A 19033-nucleotide genomic window follows, 5' to 3' on the forward strand; every position below is an offset into this window, starting at 1 on the left:
GCTGGTAAGATGTCTGTCTGGGTGATAATTGCTCAATTGTTTGGAGGTACGTCATACGGGCAAAAGTATTGGGACACCTGCTCATTCATTGTTTCTTCTGAAATCAAGGGAATTAAAAAAGAGCTTTTGTTGGAGTGACTGTCTCTACTGTCCAGGGAAGAAGGCTTTCTCTTGGAGGAGCCTTGCTGTTAGGATTTGATTGTGTTCAGTAACAAGAACGTTAGTGAGTTCTTCAGAACCATCCATCATTCCATCAACCAGCTAAATGCTGGGGGGCTTTATACCCCTCTAGCCATGTTATTTGCTCCAGAGAGTCCTATTCTATTGGCAGTACTTCTCCTCTACAGGGACTAGACAAGCTGGGTTTGTGCATTTGCACATCTGTCTCAGAAAAGTAGCTGAATGCATTAATTAGAAGGAGTGTCCACAAACATTTGGACAGTCCACTGTGTAGTTCTCCAGGAGCTGGGCTGGTGATCATGGTCCTAGCATGATGTCTAGTCCCACTGATCTACTACTGAAGACCTGAAGGCAAGTAAGGTCATTAATCTGGGGACTGGCGTCCACCGACCTGCATTAGGGTCTCCGGCGTACAGGGAACCCCCTGCATGAAGAGTGAAGAAACACTGAAGCAACATTCATAACAGGTATGTGCAGAAGTAGCAGCACAGGACCCACAAACCCCAGACTCCAGATTCCAGTGCAGCCAGCATGGGTTCTCCATATATTTGTCTTCGATATCCAGGAACCATGACTGCAGAAACTCTCCTCCATTTGCTGCACACACACACACACACACACACACACACACACAGAGAAACATTAGTCTAATGACATGCGTAGACCCTCAGCTTTAACTGATGTTGATGTTTTTAGAGGTTTTGAGGGCAGCAACCTTGTCGTTCCCCTCCCTTTTTTTCAGGGGGCCGCAGGAGGGGGCTAAAAATGCATTTATAGTAAATTATGCATATCACCTTCTCCTGTTGTATGAACTGAGATGGTAAAAAGTGTGTGGAGGAGGAAGAGGAGGAGGAGGAGGAGGAGGTCAGCAGCTGCCAAGGAAAAGGACTGTGGAAAAGGTAGGCTGGCAGAAACCGCAGTCCAGGCCAAAAGTGTGGCAGGCCGTGATTTTACCCTGAAATATATATTTTACAATTACGACAATCTGCCAAAGCACACAGCACATGTGTACGGACCTGTAGTTAGCACAGCACCTCCAGAATATTCCACTGGTGCTGCAGAGCTGGGCTCGAACCCGTGGCGTGGTCTCGATGTATACGACTTCGGGTTGGCGTACATCGCGTCCACGTCCACGGACACGGACGTTGTATTCTGTCGGGTTTGCAGGCTGGGGTCGGTCGCTCTTCAGTTTACTGATTGTAGAAATAGAGACAGGACATTCTCCGTTTTGTTTTTTTGCGTTGCGTTCTACGTTCTAAGTTGTTGGAAGCAGAGGAATATACACATTTCAGCCATTAGATTAAAACCACCTGCCTAATATTGCATATTCTACAAATGGTTCTCCACCAATCTAAAGAAAAAATAGCTCTATACTGAACCCTTTTAAAACAAAAAATGTTCAATGATCAAAGATGCTATATAGAGAACCATCTTCTGTGTAAAGGTTTAAAGGGTCTTTGAAGAACTGTGTAGAACGATTTACAAATGGGTTTTCCACCAATTTGAAGAACAATTTTGATGCTACATAGAACCTTTTTTTTTTGTAGTTTTTTGTAAACTATAGGTAAGAATGTTTCCACCATAATGACGTTTTGGTGCTATGTAGAAACATCTTTAAAAATGTTCTTTCTAGAACCTTCAACAAAAAGGTTTTTTCACCAATTTAAAGACATTTTTTGGTGTTATAGCACTTGGACACATTTTTAAAAGGTTTAAAAGGTTTTCCGCCAATAGAAGGAATGTTTTTGGTACCATATTGAACCATCTTAACGGTTCTACATGGAACCATCTACAAAGTGTACATATGTTAATATTTCTTTGTGGAACCATCTACAAGAGGGCTTTCTACCACAAATAACAATGTCAGTATTGTATAGAAACCCTTTTTTTAAATGTTCTAAATGGAACTGTCAACAAATTCAACAACTCAAACAACTTTCTTCTTTTTTTAAGAACCCATTTCTATGTAAAACTGCAATTTGTCATATTAAACTGTTGTTGAAGTTTTTATATAGTACCATCTACAAAAAAGGTGCTCCACCATTTTAACAAAGTCTTCAAAATGCTTGAATGATCCTTTGTAAAGGTTCTATCATGTAGAAGAGTGCTTTTCACCATAAAGAAGAATGTTGTTTCCTGTATAAAAACATAGTTTAAAATGTTCTATATAGAACCATCAGTGAGGTGGAAACCAACCTGAAAAACAATTTTGATACTATCTAGAACCTTTTCTTTGTAAACTGTTTCTACCATAATGATGTTTTATGCTATGTAGACATGTTCCATTTAGAACCTTCAACAAAAAAAGTTTTCAACCAATCTAAAGCAGGTTTTGGTACCATATAGAACATTTTTAAAGTTTCCACATCTTCAAAATGGTTTTCCACCAATCTGAAGAAGAATTTAGATTCTATGTAGAGCCCATTTAAAATGTTCTATGTAAAATCATCTACAAGAAAAAGTGTTCCACCAATCCAAAGACTCTTTTGTCACCTATATTAAACCTCTTTTTAAATGAACAAAGAACAAATTTGGTACTGTTTAAAAACACGTGTGTGTGTGTGTGTGTGTATATATATATATATATATATATATATACTTGTTTAATAAGGTTATTTATAGAACCATCCACAAAAAGTTTCTCCACTAAAAGAGAACCCTTGAAGAACCCTTTGTTGGAAACCATGGACCATGTATGGAGAAGTTGGAGGCGGTTATCTGAAAGCAGACTCCCTATCTGCGGACCAGAATGGGCAGATCTGGCATATCGGAGCACCTCTGGCACATTCCTTCGGCCGGAGCGCTCGTTGAGAAATTGAGAACCGCTCGGCTCTTCACGTGTTTCACATTTCCCTTTTCTGACTGAGGTGAAATGAAGTGAAAAGTTTAGCAAACTGCGGGCGGGATCCCTGGCTATTATCTAAACAAGCGTAAACGGTGACCATTAGCGGTGGCGAAACCGCCGTCCGCACCTCCCTGCTCCTGGAAGACGCGCTCCTGTCTTTCTGGCCCACATCTTCCGAGTCGGGGGTCGGAATTCCTCCTAGAACAAAAGTAAGGAGAAGGGAGAAGCAGGGAGTGGGGCAGGGAGGGCAAGACGAGAGGAGAGCTGGACCCGCGAGGTATGAGTGTTCAGCGGCAGACCAGACATTTCCATGACAATCACTTCAGGCCGAACTGACTGGGCTCATTCATACCCCGATGGGGTCCTTCATTTCCTTGCGGAGATGGCCTGCATGCCCACGCACACAAACATCGGTTACCAGGGCGCTAAATATTTACATACAGAAAAGTGGAGGTGGGGAAACGCTCATCGATTAGGTCCCGGCGTGTGTGAACGGAGCCCTCCATGCCTTTTTGGCTACCCTTACCCCACAATCAATCCGACAAACAGGTGGTCACGAGGTCGCTAATGAAGCCGTTTTTCGCACAGAGGGCGGGGCTTTATCTCCTCGACGCCACAGCAGGAGTTGTTGCAAGGAGTGTCCAGGCGCTCCAGGTTCTCCAGACATGCCTCACTCACTCCCGTGTTTATATTTGTAGGGTAAATTAAGCGTGATAATTACAGGGGCTGAGGTGCAGCTATATTCGGCAGGCCGTTGCTCAATTAGTGTCCACGGCATTAGCCTCACGTGGTCCTCCCGACCGTAATGAAAGACCTGACCTGTTTTTAAGGCAGCTTTTTCAGCTCGTCTCCATGCACACCTCAAAGCCGGCGCAGGTCACCGACACCGCTGCGCCGCTACAAATAGGTGAAGGAGCGGAAAGTTTTAGGATCAGGGTGGAGGATCTTTTTTTTTGTTGTTTTTTTCCACAACTCTGAGACACATGTGAAAGGCCTGGAAAAACGAATAGCCTATTTTGAAAGCCATTTATGGGAATCCCCGTAATTGCTCCTAATAGGTCTGCCTGCAGTGTACCTGTCACTCCCTGGCACAGCAGCCTGTTCTTTGTGGGCCGAGGCCTGTCCGAGTGTGCCGGTGTGTGTCTCGAACAATTGGATCATTAGCGCAATGTGAGCTCGGCGCAGCGGTCGGCTCCACCTACCTTACAACTCCACAGTAGGGGTGTATGGGATGTGTGTGTGGTGCTGGCACAACAGTGTTTCTGGTTTTTTTTACACACATCAGAGTCACTGCTGGGTTGTGCATGGGTCCAGCACCCAAAAATATCTGGACAAGAGCAGCTCTGATCATTAATATGTACACCAACAAAGGTGGTGGATGTACAAGATGACTGTGGCTATTGTAGTTGCATGACCTAGCTGTCAAAGTACTTGAAATGGGTGGTGTAGGCTGCCACTGAGAGGAACCGTGACACAAAAGGAGAACCTCCCTAATAGTGAGGAGGAACTACTAACAGAGAAACCAAGACACAATAGGAGAACTTCCCTAGGAGCCTTTCGAAGGAACCACTGACAGGAACCAAGAATCTATAGGAGAACCACCTTAAGAGCATGAGAATGAACCAATGAGAAGAACCAAGACTTAAAAAAGAAGAACCTCCTTAGACTCAAAAGGAGAACAAAAATCACAAGGAATCACTGAGAGAAGCCATGACTCAAAAATAGAATGTTCCTAGACTCAAAAAAGAACCACCTTTCGAACATAGCAAGGAACTACTGAGAGGAACCATGACATAAAAAGAGAACCTTCCTAAGAGTGAGGAGGAACTACTAACACAGAAACCAAGACTCAATAGGAGAAGCACATTAGGAAGAACCACTGATCAGAACAAAGACTTAACGAGACTCAAGCGGAGAACCAGAACCACCTTAGGAGTAAAATGAAGAACTAAGACTTAAAAATCACCAAAGGAACCACTGAGAGAACCCATGACTCTACAATAGAAAGTTCCTACACTTCAAAAAAGAACCACTTTAATCACTGAGAGGAACCAAAATACAAAAGAAGAACCTCCTACAAACATGAGAAAAAACCTCTGGGAAGAACCGAGACTCGCTCTGCTCTGGGCTGCAGTTATGATGTGTTAATTTGAGTCTGTCTGTCTGTTCGAACCCTTCCTCTGTATCGTACTTTGCCTCGGCCCTCGAGGAATGTTCTGCAGTGATGAGGCATCTGCCGCTGCGTGTTGAGGAGTGTTTGAAGGATCGAGGTGTAAAAACGGAACCGGTGTTGTCATTTAGAGTTTTACATTCGATACTTTGGAGCAAGACACTCAATCTCCCAGTGAACCACAGAACCCACATTTCATGGGCTTGGGTTCCAGGGCTTGGCCCGACCATTCCGGCTTCTTGGCACATTTAACCCAATGTCTTCAGTTTCATTCTAACTACAGTCAGCGACATCATTCTCCAGGTTTCGCTCTGCGGCACCATGGCAGATATGCCCACTGTTCTAGAATAGCACCCGAGCGCATAATGCCATGCAGTCACGGAACTTGTCAGAATGTTTTTAGCTCTGCAGAATAAACATCGGGCCCGATCGACAAATGTGCTTTCATTTACGGGTCTCTCCCCTCTTTATTATGCTGCATTCATGGAAAATACTGTTCAGCCGGACGAGAACATTCAGTAGAAACATCGCTCTGACGTCTGAGGCCGGCAACCGATGCAGCGCAAACCTCAGCAGTACTTTGGTTGGCAAGGCTGCAAGTCTGCCGAAAGTCTCCATTGGAAATATTGGTCTTTGTGTCAGTGTGGATTAGGCGTCTCAGAGCGCCGGAACGTGCTCTTCTCGGTGGCGCTATCGTCTAGAACGTTGACTTAAAGTCGTTGTCTTGCAAGGGATGTGGTCGAGAGCCCCGAACACGGGTAAGCCTGTGATCTGTACCCTGGCCTGGTCCGTGATAAATGGGTGCTTTCACAGGCTCTGTTTGTCCTGGCACCGATGCCAGCCGTGGCCACGCAGAAGCCGGCCCGTGCAGAACGTCTAATCAGAGCAACCGGGAGAAGAACGATGGAAGACTTTGAGCTGGGAGAGTTTGGCCTCGCAGGCCATTACTGCACACACACATCCATCCAGCTGACCCTTTAACGACAAGACCTTGGGATGCGTCGAATCACTTGTGTGTCCATTTTCTTTTGTCATTTTATCACATTCGAAAGCAGTGATGAATTAGACCAATACAAATTTCCCAAATGGGAAATGCCCAAGCGGTGCAATGTGCTTCCATTATGGCCGGGGGGTCATGAGTTCGAATCCCGAGCCATGCTGCTTTGCCATCTGCAGCCAGAGTCTAAATGAGTACAATTGGCCGTGCTCCCTCTCCGGGTAGGTAGATGGCGCTTTCTACCCTCATCAATCTTAAGCGATGCTGCATTGATAGCAGTTCGGAAAGAGGTGGAGTTGGGGACCCCGCGCCTGGGGATCTGAGTGTGCCGGCTGCCACATCAGAGGTGGTTTGAAAAGAGGCAGTGTCTGGCTTTACATGTCTTGGAGCAGATGTTTGTTCAGTTCTTACCCCCCCACACCCACCAGGCTACATTTGGGTGGGTAACAGACGCCTTAATAAGGGGACAGAGTGCCATCTACCCACCTGAAGAGAGTACGGGCAGTTGTGCTGATGGCATGGCTCGGGATTCAAACTCCTGACCCCCGGAACAATATAGTGGTAGCGCATTCGGTTGGTCACCAGACACTTGTTTTGTGAGGAACATGTAACTACACTATATGTCCAGAACTATCCAGACAGCTTGAATAATCTCCACAGAAAAGCGTTGGACCGTGGACCAACATCTATACCTCACTGATGCAGTCACTTTCGTTGGAAAGCAATGTTCATGTGTTTGGGGTAAATCCTTCCGAAAAGAGTAGAGGCTGTTTCTGCGGTAAGGGGGGACAAGCTCCTGGAGAATACCCTTGATTCGAGGAGGAACGCTGGAGGAGCACCTAGGCTTTGGATGCAGTTTTGTGGGAAGCCACATGGAACGTAGCAGCAGACCCTGTCAGTTTCCTTTCAACCACTCTGCATCCACAACATGAAGGCAATTTCCCCCGACGACACTCTTGCTGGGCAGGAGGAGGACGAGGAGGAAATGGGTGGGGAGGTGGGGTCCACATGTGCTGTTAGCAGGACGTGTGATGGACCGATTCCAGCAAGTATGGCAGTCTGTCTGGCGTGGTTGTTTTTGGCTGCAGTCTGAGCTCCTTTTCCTTTCAAGCCTAATGTAAGTCCTCTGTCCCCCTGCTTGCTCTGACTACTGGTGTTACTGGGATGAGCCATGGAGACTGAAGAGTACTTGCAGCATCTATGTGGGTTCAAGAAAATCTTCCTTTGACCTCATTTGAATCAGACCACAGATTCCATCTGCCTCTAAAGCAGCACCAGCAAGACCAGTTCCCCCCAGCATCACCAGCCAAGACATTATGTCAGAGGGGGCGAATGGAGGCGGAGGTTGACAAAGGATGGGGTGGTGTGAAGGTCAGGTTCACAGGAGCTGGACCCCCAACACATTGAGATCATCCCACGACCTCACTGCTTCCTGTTCCTTCCCTTTTCTTTTGCACCATCCCAAGTTTGACCCTTTGACCACCAGGAGCTTTATAATGGGCACATTGATCGCACCGTGGCGAGGCCACAATCAGTGACAGAAAGCTTTTGTCCACACCGCCAGAGTCCAACCCTTTTCTATCCTGTAAATAATGAAGGTAAGAGTGTTCATGGATCTAGCTGTGGATCTAGCAGAACCTATGGTTAAGGTTAACCTAAGGTGCCCCTGGGAGCGAATTTTTCGTAGGATCCTGAACCTCTGAGACAGAGGAGTTGCCTTTCTTTCTTTTTTGATTATTCCTCTGAACTGAGGCTCTGATTTCAGATCTTTAGAGTTTACCAAGGTTCTGATATCTGGAGCCGAGTTGCAGGCCCATCCCATCCGCCCATCCGCCCGCCCGTCAGTTTGCCGGAGTATGGGAAGATGGCGGGCATGGAGCTACCCCATTTCCCGTCTGTCCTGGGCCCCCAGCCGCTAAATTCCGGGGTGAAGCAGAGACGTTACTTCACTTCACCAGTTGTGGCTTGAGCTTTATCTTAGCAGATGTTAGACTTTGAGAAGATCTTTATAAGACATCCTCTGTACATTTAAACTGGGGGCCCTTAGGAGCCAGATTCACTCTAATACTCTACTACTAGGGTCCAGCTGTTCTCCAGGTTGACCAGCGGTATCTGCTGTTGGTGACCCAACTCATTACATCATCAGCTTTCGTGTTTCGCAATGCTCATAGAGGTCTGGCCCAAGTGGTCAGTGACCTCATGCCCACCTTCAGTGCAGTGAAACAACTTGAACCGGACAGTCCTTTGTGGTTTTACCAATTTTTCCAAAAATGAACAACGGTGATCAACACGTCCAGACCTCACCTTTAGTACAAGAAGGGCGAGAAACCTCAAGGAGGTTGTTTAAGGAACATGTCTGAAAAATAAGAGCTGATCAACAGAAATATACACACCTGCTAAGAATGCTGGGAAACAGAGCTCAGCAGACCGGAGCTCAATTTTTATTCAGTATAGATGAATGAACCATCGAACTGCTACAGACTATCACCTGCCTGCTTTACTGGGTGGGCATTTTTTAGGCCCGGAGCTGCAGAGCAGGCTTCCAAATTACACCACAGTGGAGTAATTGCTACCAGGACCAAAAGCTGCTGAAACCGCAAGACCGTGCACCCAGACATTGGTTGCACAGCTTTTTAATGAAAATAAATTAGAAGTTTGATTCAGGACCCGGCGGGGAAGAAGAAAAACGTGGGCTCCCCCTCACGCCCTCCCCTTCCAAGCCCATTTGCAGCTAATTAGAAAACATGTCACTGATTTGGGCTGGTGTAAACACCAACCCATCTGACTTTCATTACAATAAAGAAATCAAATAAACTCTCAGGCCGGAGAAACGGTAGTAACTCCATGCTTCGTTACAACACGGAGCGGCTGTCTGTACATCGTGAAGTGCTTAGTACCTCTAATTACCGAGCTGGACTCTTTGGTTTTCGCCACCGTAAATATACAAATTGAAAAAACGTTTCCTCTCGCACCGCCGTTGAGTCCCCGCTACGGCGAGAGCACGGTGCTTGCAGGACCGCACAGACACTCTGGACAGTGGTACAACCGTCCACCAGCCTCAGAGCGGGAACACTGTGGTACGAGTGGTACGAGCACAGTAAAGACGTGTTTGGCTTGCTGTACTCCTGTCTTCTTGTGCCAACGATCTGTCTGGACTCGAGGCTCTGAGAACGAAACGGCAAAGCTTTTATTTAATTATGGCCCAAGCATTACCTCATGCTAACCACTGCGCTGCTTGGAGCACTGCGCGAACCTTCCTATTCTTCTTCTTCAGCCTTCTACTGAGCAGCACTTACCCACATAATTAGCCCCAAACAGCTTTTTCTCCTGTTTACTTCAATGAGATGAGTTGGGTGGGTCCTACCGCCAACTGCCTAGCGTTGCTAGCCAGTCTGGGCTCGACACTGCAGTTGTTTGGCCCGTGGTTAGGAAGCACATGTCTCAGGTTGGTAAGCTTGTGTTTTCCATTCAAATTACCGCTTAAAATATGAGTACTGACTTTGGAAGCAAACGCAAAACCTCAACTGCTCTCATTCCCGTAGCTTCCGGGTGTAATCTGGGATCATTCGTCAAACTCAATCTATCATAGAAATGATCAGCGCTGGCAGTTCCACAGCACTGCGTCCCTCAACCACATCATCTCAGAACCATTGAGTCATGGACCTCACAAGACCTCTGAATGTGTCCTGTGCTGTGGTTTCTGGGACCAAGACTGATGTTAGCAGTAGTCCTGAAAGTCGTGAGGTGGGTGGGACCTCCGTGAGCATCAATGGGCGTCCTTGACTGGAGCCACTGTAGATGAAGATAACCAATATAGTTCACTTCACCTGTCAGTAGTCTTAATGTTGCAGCTGATTCTGAATACAGACTCCTGCCTGTCTCAGAGCTTGCAGTGTTTCAAAAGCTCCTCCCATCTTCAAGATACATCATCAGAATGTATGCATGGTGGGGGTGAGCCTTTAACGTTTAGCATATATTCATAAAATGATGTAATTTTTTGTATTAAGATTTGGGACCCTATCTCACACCCTGCGCAAGGCATGTTGCGATGCTAATCACTATCTTCCACCCCGCCTTCCGCCTGCGCCGTCTAAACAGCTTCGCTGCTTGCGAATATTTCTACATCGTTGGGGGCGGTGGTCTCGAGATTAGGGTGTGTACTTTTGCCGTTGCTATGATACCAAAGATTGCTAAAATAGAGCCCCTGGTTTTGCTTATTTTGGTCCATTCGTCATGATATTACGATATTACGCATTGTTCGGAGAAGGTGATTGGTATAAATCTCCCAGCGCGTACATTAACATACAGCCTGCAACCCATTACACCTCATCCCCGCATGCTGACTTTAGCTGGCGCTGGTGTGTAAATCGGATGTGTCTGGAGAGTGTAAACGTCCCCGGCCTTCCTGAGCTTGTGTTCATTTCCACGATATATGCGTGTCCGGCTTTATCTGTGACAGCTGTTCTGATGTTCCTGGGCGGATATGGGCAGCAGTTCTGGTTTCATACTGGTTGGCTAACTGATCTGGTCTGTTGATATGAGGGAACCCTAGCCTAACTCTGACCCTGGCTGTCTTGGATGGAGCCGTACAGTATCTGGTCCTGATATGGATGGTCGTTGAATGCCTTGCAGTCCTTCAAACCAGTTTGTGTGTTAATGTGAGCTTCAGTGGGTTCTCCAGGGTTCTTCAGTAAAGCCAGAAGCATCCCTTGTGAAAATGAAGTGTTGAAGCATCCCTCATGCTGGCCTACGAAGGCGAGACTGGACCAGCCAGCCCCTCCGTACTTGATGGCGATGGTCAAAAGCCAGATCTGCACCAAGAGCCCTTCCAGCTTCAAGTACGGCAGTTCTTTGGTTAGTTGAAGGGCTCCTCACTGGTGGACAGGCTTTTTTTGAGGATGGTTCTTGATAGATGCTTGTATGTCACGTGACCCGGAGGTCGATTTATCAGTGTGTGTTCTCTGCTCACCGCTCCTTCAAAACTCTACTCCAGCACAGTGAGCCAGCTCCAGAACTTTACCAGACTTGAGCCGAGAAGCGGCCGGTAATTCATGGGGCGTCCCGTGGGGAAAAACAAGCCTGCATTTCCAGGGAGAGTAATGTGAAACAGACCGCTTTCAGTTTTGTAAAACATAAATTCTCTCCTCTATTTGGTTTCTTGTCGTTTGGTTTTAAGTTTTACAGCATTTTTCAGTCCCATTCATTTTCTTCTGAGAAGAAGGACTGAACCAAGTTCAGCGCGAGGAATGGGTGTATCTCACGTTGGGCCTTTCTGAGTTCGGTCCTGATCTGTATCCATTATTATGAATCATATTTTAATTTTATCAACAGAATAACAGAACTTAACAGTGAAGGGGTGGAAGATAGGGCCCTAAGAGAGTCTGCTTTGCTTTTACAGCTTGGGGATTTGCCCCATGCTGGCGCTCATAGTGACCCAATCTGAAGGGGTCTGAAGGAGAAGAACTGAATCCACTCAAGGTCAGTCCAAAAACAATTAGCCAAAGTCCTGCAACACGTCAAAAAGCGTGCGAGCCAATGTAAGATCCTCATTCTGTTCCAGGCTGCTTTTAGTCCTACATTATTGCTGCTTTTATACCCTTTGGACAAAAGTATTGGGACACCTGCTTGTTCACTGTTTCTTCTGAAATCAAAAGTATTGAAAAGAGTTTCTCCTGCCTTTGTTGGAATAACTGTCTCTACTGTCCAGAGAAGAAGACTTTCTATTGGATTTTAGAGGAGATTTGCAGTGAGCATTTGATTGCATTATTAGAAGAGGTGTCCACGAACGGTACAGAACTACTTCTGAATCTGGAATTAGAGCTGACAGATTTTTATTGTTGTTCTGCTCAACAAATAACCCCCCACCCCGCCGTTCCCAGTGGAAACTACACCTATAGCCCACACTCGAGCACCTATATGTGCATTCGGAACAACAGTGGCACAAGTTGGAAGCAAAAATGCCAAACCAGCTCTACTCTACAAGTTGGATCTTTGATTGGAGAAAGATTTTAAGCAGTGGTGTGAAAGTATACACACTCAGACACGCTCAGACGGGATCACCAGCGCACTTTGGTACTGAAAAAGTATTAGAAAAACCACACACACATAGCTCTCCCCAAGGAAAGAAACACACATGGACCTTCAGTCAGGCCCGTGGCCTCGGCCTCAGCGCTCAGAGAAAGGTGTATTGGCTGTTATTTTCGACCGCCTGTCAGAGAAAGACAAGGCGTCAGTCTCCAGAACTGTCAGAGCCCTGTCACTCGCAGGCCCTAAATTCAACAAACTTCCCCCATTAGAAAAATATGAGCCCCCCTTCCTCCCCAACCCAGCCCCCTCGCTCCCCATAATCTCGCATTCACAGTCGGAGCCAACATTCTGTACCCGAAACACCCGCCGAGGCCCTGATCGATACCATTTCTCTGGCATAGCCGCGACAAATTACGCTAGTTAAGGGCTTACAGGCATTACGCCGGCGGAGGCCTCGCTGGTATCGCACGCCGGTCAGCTTGTATTGCTTGCAGGCTTTTACCATCACCTACGTCTCCCCGTCTCGGCCGGCCGTAACGTAAAGCCTGCCTGAGACGAGGGGAGAAGGAAGCGCAGTCAGAAACCATCAGCATCAGAGAGCCGACGACAGGGTCCAACTGCACATTCCTTACCTGCGGGTCGTCGTTTTTTTTTTTTTTTTTTTTTTTTTTTTCTCCAGAGACACCAGGTTGCCCCAGACAACAACTGGTCCTGTATGAAATACGACCGATGCAGGACCTCCGGGAGTTCTGATGTCGCATCAGGGTTCTGCACAGACTTGTAGACATTGCTTAAAAGGAAAACTCAGTGCTTATCTGGCGTCGTATCGTTGGAGTGTTGTGGTTGTAGTCTAGATTTGTCCCACACTTCACACGTTCATCAACGGAACCTCCTACTGGCTTCCGTGAATCTGTCAACAGGTTCTCGGCCCTCTTCTAGGAAATAATTAGAGCTGCAGTACAGGTGTGGAAGCGTGCCCCAGTTTGTACCTTAAATGTACTTATTGGTGAGGCCCAGAAGGAGACCGGTTCTCTGTTTGAGAACCCGCGTGTTTTGGCTCACATTTCTACGTTCAGCCAGCTTACGTACCGCCGAGGGGTTATGTTGATGATCTCGTCCCAATCGTCCCAAATCTGACAGCAGCTGGGGCAGTTCTGGTCTCGGTTCCCCCCAATGGTTCTTTCTCATGGGTTTAGGAACGTTGTTCTATTGCATCTTGGTTCCTTTCATTGGTTCTTCTCATGCTTTTAAAGCGTTGCTGATTGAGTCTCGTTCCTCTCAGTGGTTCTTTCTCATGGGTTTAGGAAGGTTCTTCGATCGAGTCTTGGATCCTCTCAATGGTTCTTCCTCATGGGTTTAGGAAGGTTCTTCGATCGAGTCTTGGATCCTCTCAATGGTTCTTCCTCATGGGTTAAGGAAGGTTCTTCTTCAATCGAGTCTTGGATCCTCTCAGTGGGTCTTCCTCATGGGTTTAGGAAGGTTCTTCTGTCGAGTCTTGGATCCTCTCAGTGGTTCTTCCTCGTGGGTTTAGGAAGGTTCTTCTGTCGAGTCTTGGATCCTCTCAGTGGTCCTCCCTAATGGGTTTAGGAAGGTTCTTCTGTCGAGTCTTGGATCCTCTCAGTGGTCCTCCCTAATGGGTTTAGGAAGGTTCTTCTGTCGAGTCTTGGATCCTCTTAGTCATTCTTACTCATGGGTTTAGGAAGGTTCTTCTATTGAGTCTCGGATCCTCTCAGCAATTCTTCCTTATGGGTTTAGGAAGGTTCTTCTATCGAGTCTTGGTTAGTCTCGATTCCTCGGTTAGTAACGCTTTTAGTCGTTTATTGAGTCTTTGTTCCTCTGAGGGGTTCTACCTCATTCTCTTTGGAAGGTTCTTATGAGATCTCAAAACCAATATGCCACAGCTTGTCCAGTATCCAGCTGCTTTCTCTCTGGATCAGTATGTGATCAATATGCAATAATCAATATCACAACTGCTCAGCATGAAGAACGTGTGTGATCAGGCAGTCGGCCTCAGAGACACTGTTAACACTCAGACGAGGCTCATGCTGGTCACCCGATCACCCGACGCCTCCGTCTCCGACGCCAGTGCCAGACGTGATCTGCAGAGCAGCTCGGCTCTGCGGCTTGGACAGACAGACCCTCATTCCTCTCCCTGACCTCTCGCACACTCTTGTCCGCCCGCTCACATTCGATTTGCACACTCCGGACAGACAAGCCGGAGTGACAGCTCCGGCTGAGCGGGCGCCGAGGGACAGAGGAGATGGAGACGGAGAGAATGAGGACGGCTACACGTGTTACATTAGAGAAGCCAGCCGTAATAAGTGCCAGACCAGCCCGGGCAAAGGGGGAGGGGCTGGGACACAGCCACCATGGGGAGTGACGTAACTGGTGGTCAAAGGTTGAAGAGTGGCTATGAAGCCAGTTTTGGAAAAGGTTTGCCTGTAAATAAGCTCCGAAGTTGACACCGTATGGACAAAAGTATTGGGACACCATTTCTTCTGAAATCAAGGGTATTAAAAGAGTTGATCCTGCTCCTTTTGTCGGAGTAGCTGTCTCTACTGTCCAGAGAAGATTTTAACGGAGGAACATTGCTGTGAGGATTTGATTGAGCGTCAGTGAGGTCAGGGTGTTGGTACTGGATGGAGCTCCACCACCATCATCATTCCAGAGAACGCAGTTTTCTTCCACTGCTCCACAGCTCCTCAATGCAGGGGGGCTTTACACCCCTCTAGCCCAGTTTAACACACAAAGAAGAGAATCTAGAACCTAATCAGTTCTATGTTCTCCAGTACTATATTTCTGCAGGACTAAACGGAGGTTCTTTGACCTTTTCAGAGCTATGTAGAACCAGCTAAGCCAGCTAAGGGTTCTAAACAGAATGTCTGCCTTCATTAGTGTGTAGCCCACAAGCCCCTGCTGCCAATCATTAGTTTGACTGGCTGGAGGTTCCTGGTTGTGAAATACTCCAAACAACACAGGTCAGGTTGCCTCATATCTATCATCCCCAATCCTTCACAATCCCGAAGTAGCATTTCTCTAATTCTGAGAACGAGTGTAGAAAGAGAGAGACAGGGAGAGAGAGAAAGAGAGAGAGAAGAAAGGCGTGGGAGAAACATCCCGGGAGCTCTCCTCCTGTTTACCTTTCCAATTTTCTCTCATTTGCCCCAATTGCTCGGCCGACCTCCCGAGCACACGGCATGCCCACTGTCAAATTGCGCCGAAATATGACTGATCGCCTTCATTTCGTCCATTCCAGGCCTTGGCACAGGCCTCCGAATTGTGTATTCTTTCCATGGCGCCAAACCAACCGCCCTACATTTAATTAATTTCCCTTTATTTACACTGCTAAGCTTCTGCGCCCCCTCCGGCACACAAAGTGCTCCTCTATGTGGGAGAGATTTTTAACGGAATCGGAATATGTAGAGTCGCGTAAAGGCGTCTCACTTTGAACGCTTAGTTACGCCGCCGAGTCCGCGAGCAAGTAAACAGTGCAGGGGTCGGGCTGGGCAGCGCCGAACAAGCTTGCGGAGTCCATTTGCCCGCATCTGATTGAACTGGTTAAATTGCCCTCATCAAGGGCTATTGGAGAGTAATGTTGGTGAAAGATTCCGGCTGGTGGGTAATGAGCGCAAATGGCTTTTATTTGGTGGCTTGCCCCACCCCCACCAACTCCCCAGTCGCTTCATTTTCACATAAAGCGCCCGTCACAATGAGTGGAGTGTTGAAAATAAGGGACCGGATTAAGAACGGGTCACATTGCTATTGCAGCGGGGAGGGTATTGAAGGGGCGCTAGCGGCTACACTGCGCGTGACCTTACGGCCTTCGTGTCTCATAGCCATCGAAAACTACAGTGCGGTGGTGGAGTTCAGTGATAAGCAGAGCATCACGACTACATGCATGTGGGAGTCAGTCAGTGGTCAGTCAGCCCAGCCATGGAAGACCAGTTGCTGTGACGTTTCAGAAGTATTGTTGCTGCAAGGCAGTTGCTATTCCAGGTGGTTGCTATGGGGTTGCTATGCGGTTGCCATGATGATGATAAATAGCATTGTGGGTCGATCATTATCTTAGAAAGCATCTGGAGTGGGCATATTGGGGACACATGGGTCTCCACATGGGGGGTTTCTGGTAGGCCTAAGTTGGAGGATCGTGGTAGTGTGACCCGATTGTCACTGCCTTGGATCAGAGCTTACCTGCGGTAAGGACACAGAAGACAGTCTGGCCTTGTTGTCCACTTCAGGCGTAAAATTGGAAAATGCCCCCTCACTTCGAAGCGGACCCTTGTTTATTCCAGAGCGAGGCCTGTTCCACCCAGAGCTCCATCAATCCATCATCTCCATAGTAGGTAAGTGAAACGGGAGTTGTGTGTGACGGAGGTGTGTGTGTGTGTGTGTGTGTGTGTGTGTTAGCTGAGCTCTCGTGCTCTGTCTGCGTGTGACGGTAGGCAGACGTTGCCTGGACACCACATGCAAGCCAGTATCTGACCAGGAGAACAGCTGTGCTTTCAGCGCCGGGCCTTGCTCCAGCAGGCAGCCCCCAAAAACACTTCATCTGTCACACACATCGCTCACATCCTGCACTTTCAGAGGCGGGGGGGCGGGGGATGGGGGTGGAGGGTGGGTGCGTGCTAAAAACACGGGTGCTGAAAGCTTGAACATGTCGGATCATGTTCCGCCAGCACCTTGGTTGGATGGTCCACTGTGGATGCTCTGCAGATGCTGCAGCAGACCTTTATCTGAACATCTGTTAGATTCAGCCTAACCATTCCCTAAACCCAGACCTCACCTGATCTTAAAGCTAATGCTAATACCGTCATCAGATCAACGGTTTAAACTGTTCAAGAACCTTTTAGAACCTAAAAACTCACAATGTCCTGGTTCTGGAAATTGGCAGTTTATTGGTATAACTAATAGATTTGATAGCTGGCCAAGATATGTGGTGTCTGGTGGCCTAGTGGGGAAGGGCCAGAAGGTTGTGGGCTCCAGTCCCTGGACTGGTTGTGAAATTGGGCAAGTCAGCCAACCCTCTGTCAGCCCTGGGGTGCTCTGATGTTGCCAGATTGAGCGAGGAAGGACAGCCAAATGAACGACTGACCTGGCGTAACACTGGTGGTTCTAGACTCTAGTCCTGGGGATCCACTGCCATGCACAGCTTCAGATATTCCCTGTCTGGTCACAGCTCATAAACAGGCTAATCAGGTGTGCTAGAACAAGGAACTGTGATGGAACTTTTTTGGAAGTCTTTTGCAGGACTTCTTTAGGATCTACGCCAATTAGAAGTGTTCTACGACCATGCATTCTGGCCAAGAACCATGTAGGAACCTTTACTTTTAAGAGAGTATCAGTAGGCAGTGTCTTACTGTGCTTAAAACGGTGGTGCTTTAAGGAACCTTGACGAAACCCTTTTCTTCTATAAACCTTTTCTTGAAGGTTCCTTAACAGCTTGTAATCTAAGAACCTACAAAAGTGTCCCAAATAGATAAATAATGTGAACCACACTCTTACAGAACAGGGTCAAGCAACCCTGGTCCTGGAGATCCACCGCCTTGCTAAATGTAGCGCCACCCCCCTAATGCAACACGCCTGATCCAGGTTCTAAAAGTTTTCAGGGAAGTCTGAATATCAGAGCCAAAGTTTATGTAGATCTTTAGAACCAGGGTTCTGCATAGGGAACCTCTTTGGTAAAAGAGTGCGGACCTTCTAAAAAATTCTCATCAACCCCCCGAAGGTCCAGATTCTTTGCTCCGACTCCCCGAGGACCTGCCGGAGAGCCACTGCTTGGGCCGCAAAAAAGTGGTTCCTCTGTGGCATCCCTGAAAGAACCCTTTGTGCTAAGGCTTGTACCGCGGCGGCTAAGCGGACATTTCCCCGCAGTGCAGGTCATTTGGTTGGTGTAGATGACGGACGGGGCCATGCTTGGGTGCATCACAGGTCTGGTCTGGTCAGTGTACCCCAACCCGACCAGTGCGGATGTGGTGATGTTGGGCCTCCCGGGGTGGAGGGTTTCCTAGAAGTCAATTACGGTTATTGATGACGGGTACCTGCTGCTATCGATCATGAGGAGCACGTTGGTTTGCATGTCCAGCAGGGTGAAGAAGGTGGAATGCAAGTGTGTGCTCTGAATGGAATAGTGTACCTTCTCAGCGCTGCATAGAAATCCTTTAAAAAACCTCCATCGCTCGCTACTACTTCTTCTTCTCCATCCTTTTTTTTTGGTTGGTGTATTTTCCTTTACGAATCTCACCTTCAGCTATAAATCAGGGCGTCGGAGTGAGGACAGTTTCATGACATCATTCATGCTCAATTTCCAACCGTGGCCTGGCTTTTGATTAGGGTTGTAAATCTCTCTGCCTGAGCTGGACACTAAATTTTCTCTCTCTCTCTTACTCTCTTTCTCTCTCTCTCTCTCTCGCTCGCTCGTGCGCTCTGTCTGTCCAGTTCTACTTTACCATGGTGAAGTACCCTTGCACTGCTCTTCAGTGACATCAACATTCAGGTACCCCTCATACCCCTCGTAGATCCTTTAACATCCCCATAGTAGTTCTCACCAGCGGTCAGCACTGAGCACTGTCCATCTCTGTAGGTGTATCTGGGTGTTCTTCTGTAGACCGGAGCTGCAGTGGTTCAGCCCCAGTCTTCGTACACTATTCACATCTGCTGGAAACTAAAGGGTAAACCTGCTAGAACTGTCCAGTCCGTGAGGGTTCTCTCGGCGGTATCCAGGCAGATTCAGCCAAACCGGCTCTCCCATTGGTCGGAACTTCACTGGTAGAACTGGAGGCCGTCAGATTAGCTGCCATCATGTTCTGTGAGTGAG

The sequence above is a fragment of the Salminus brasiliensis genome, chromosome 22 (assembly GCF_030463535.1).
Source record: "Salminus brasiliensis chromosome 22, fSalBra1.hap2, whole genome shotgun sequence".
Lineage (NCBI taxonomy): Eukaryota > Metazoa > Chordata > Actinopteri > Characiformes > Bryconidae > Salminus > Salminus brasiliensis.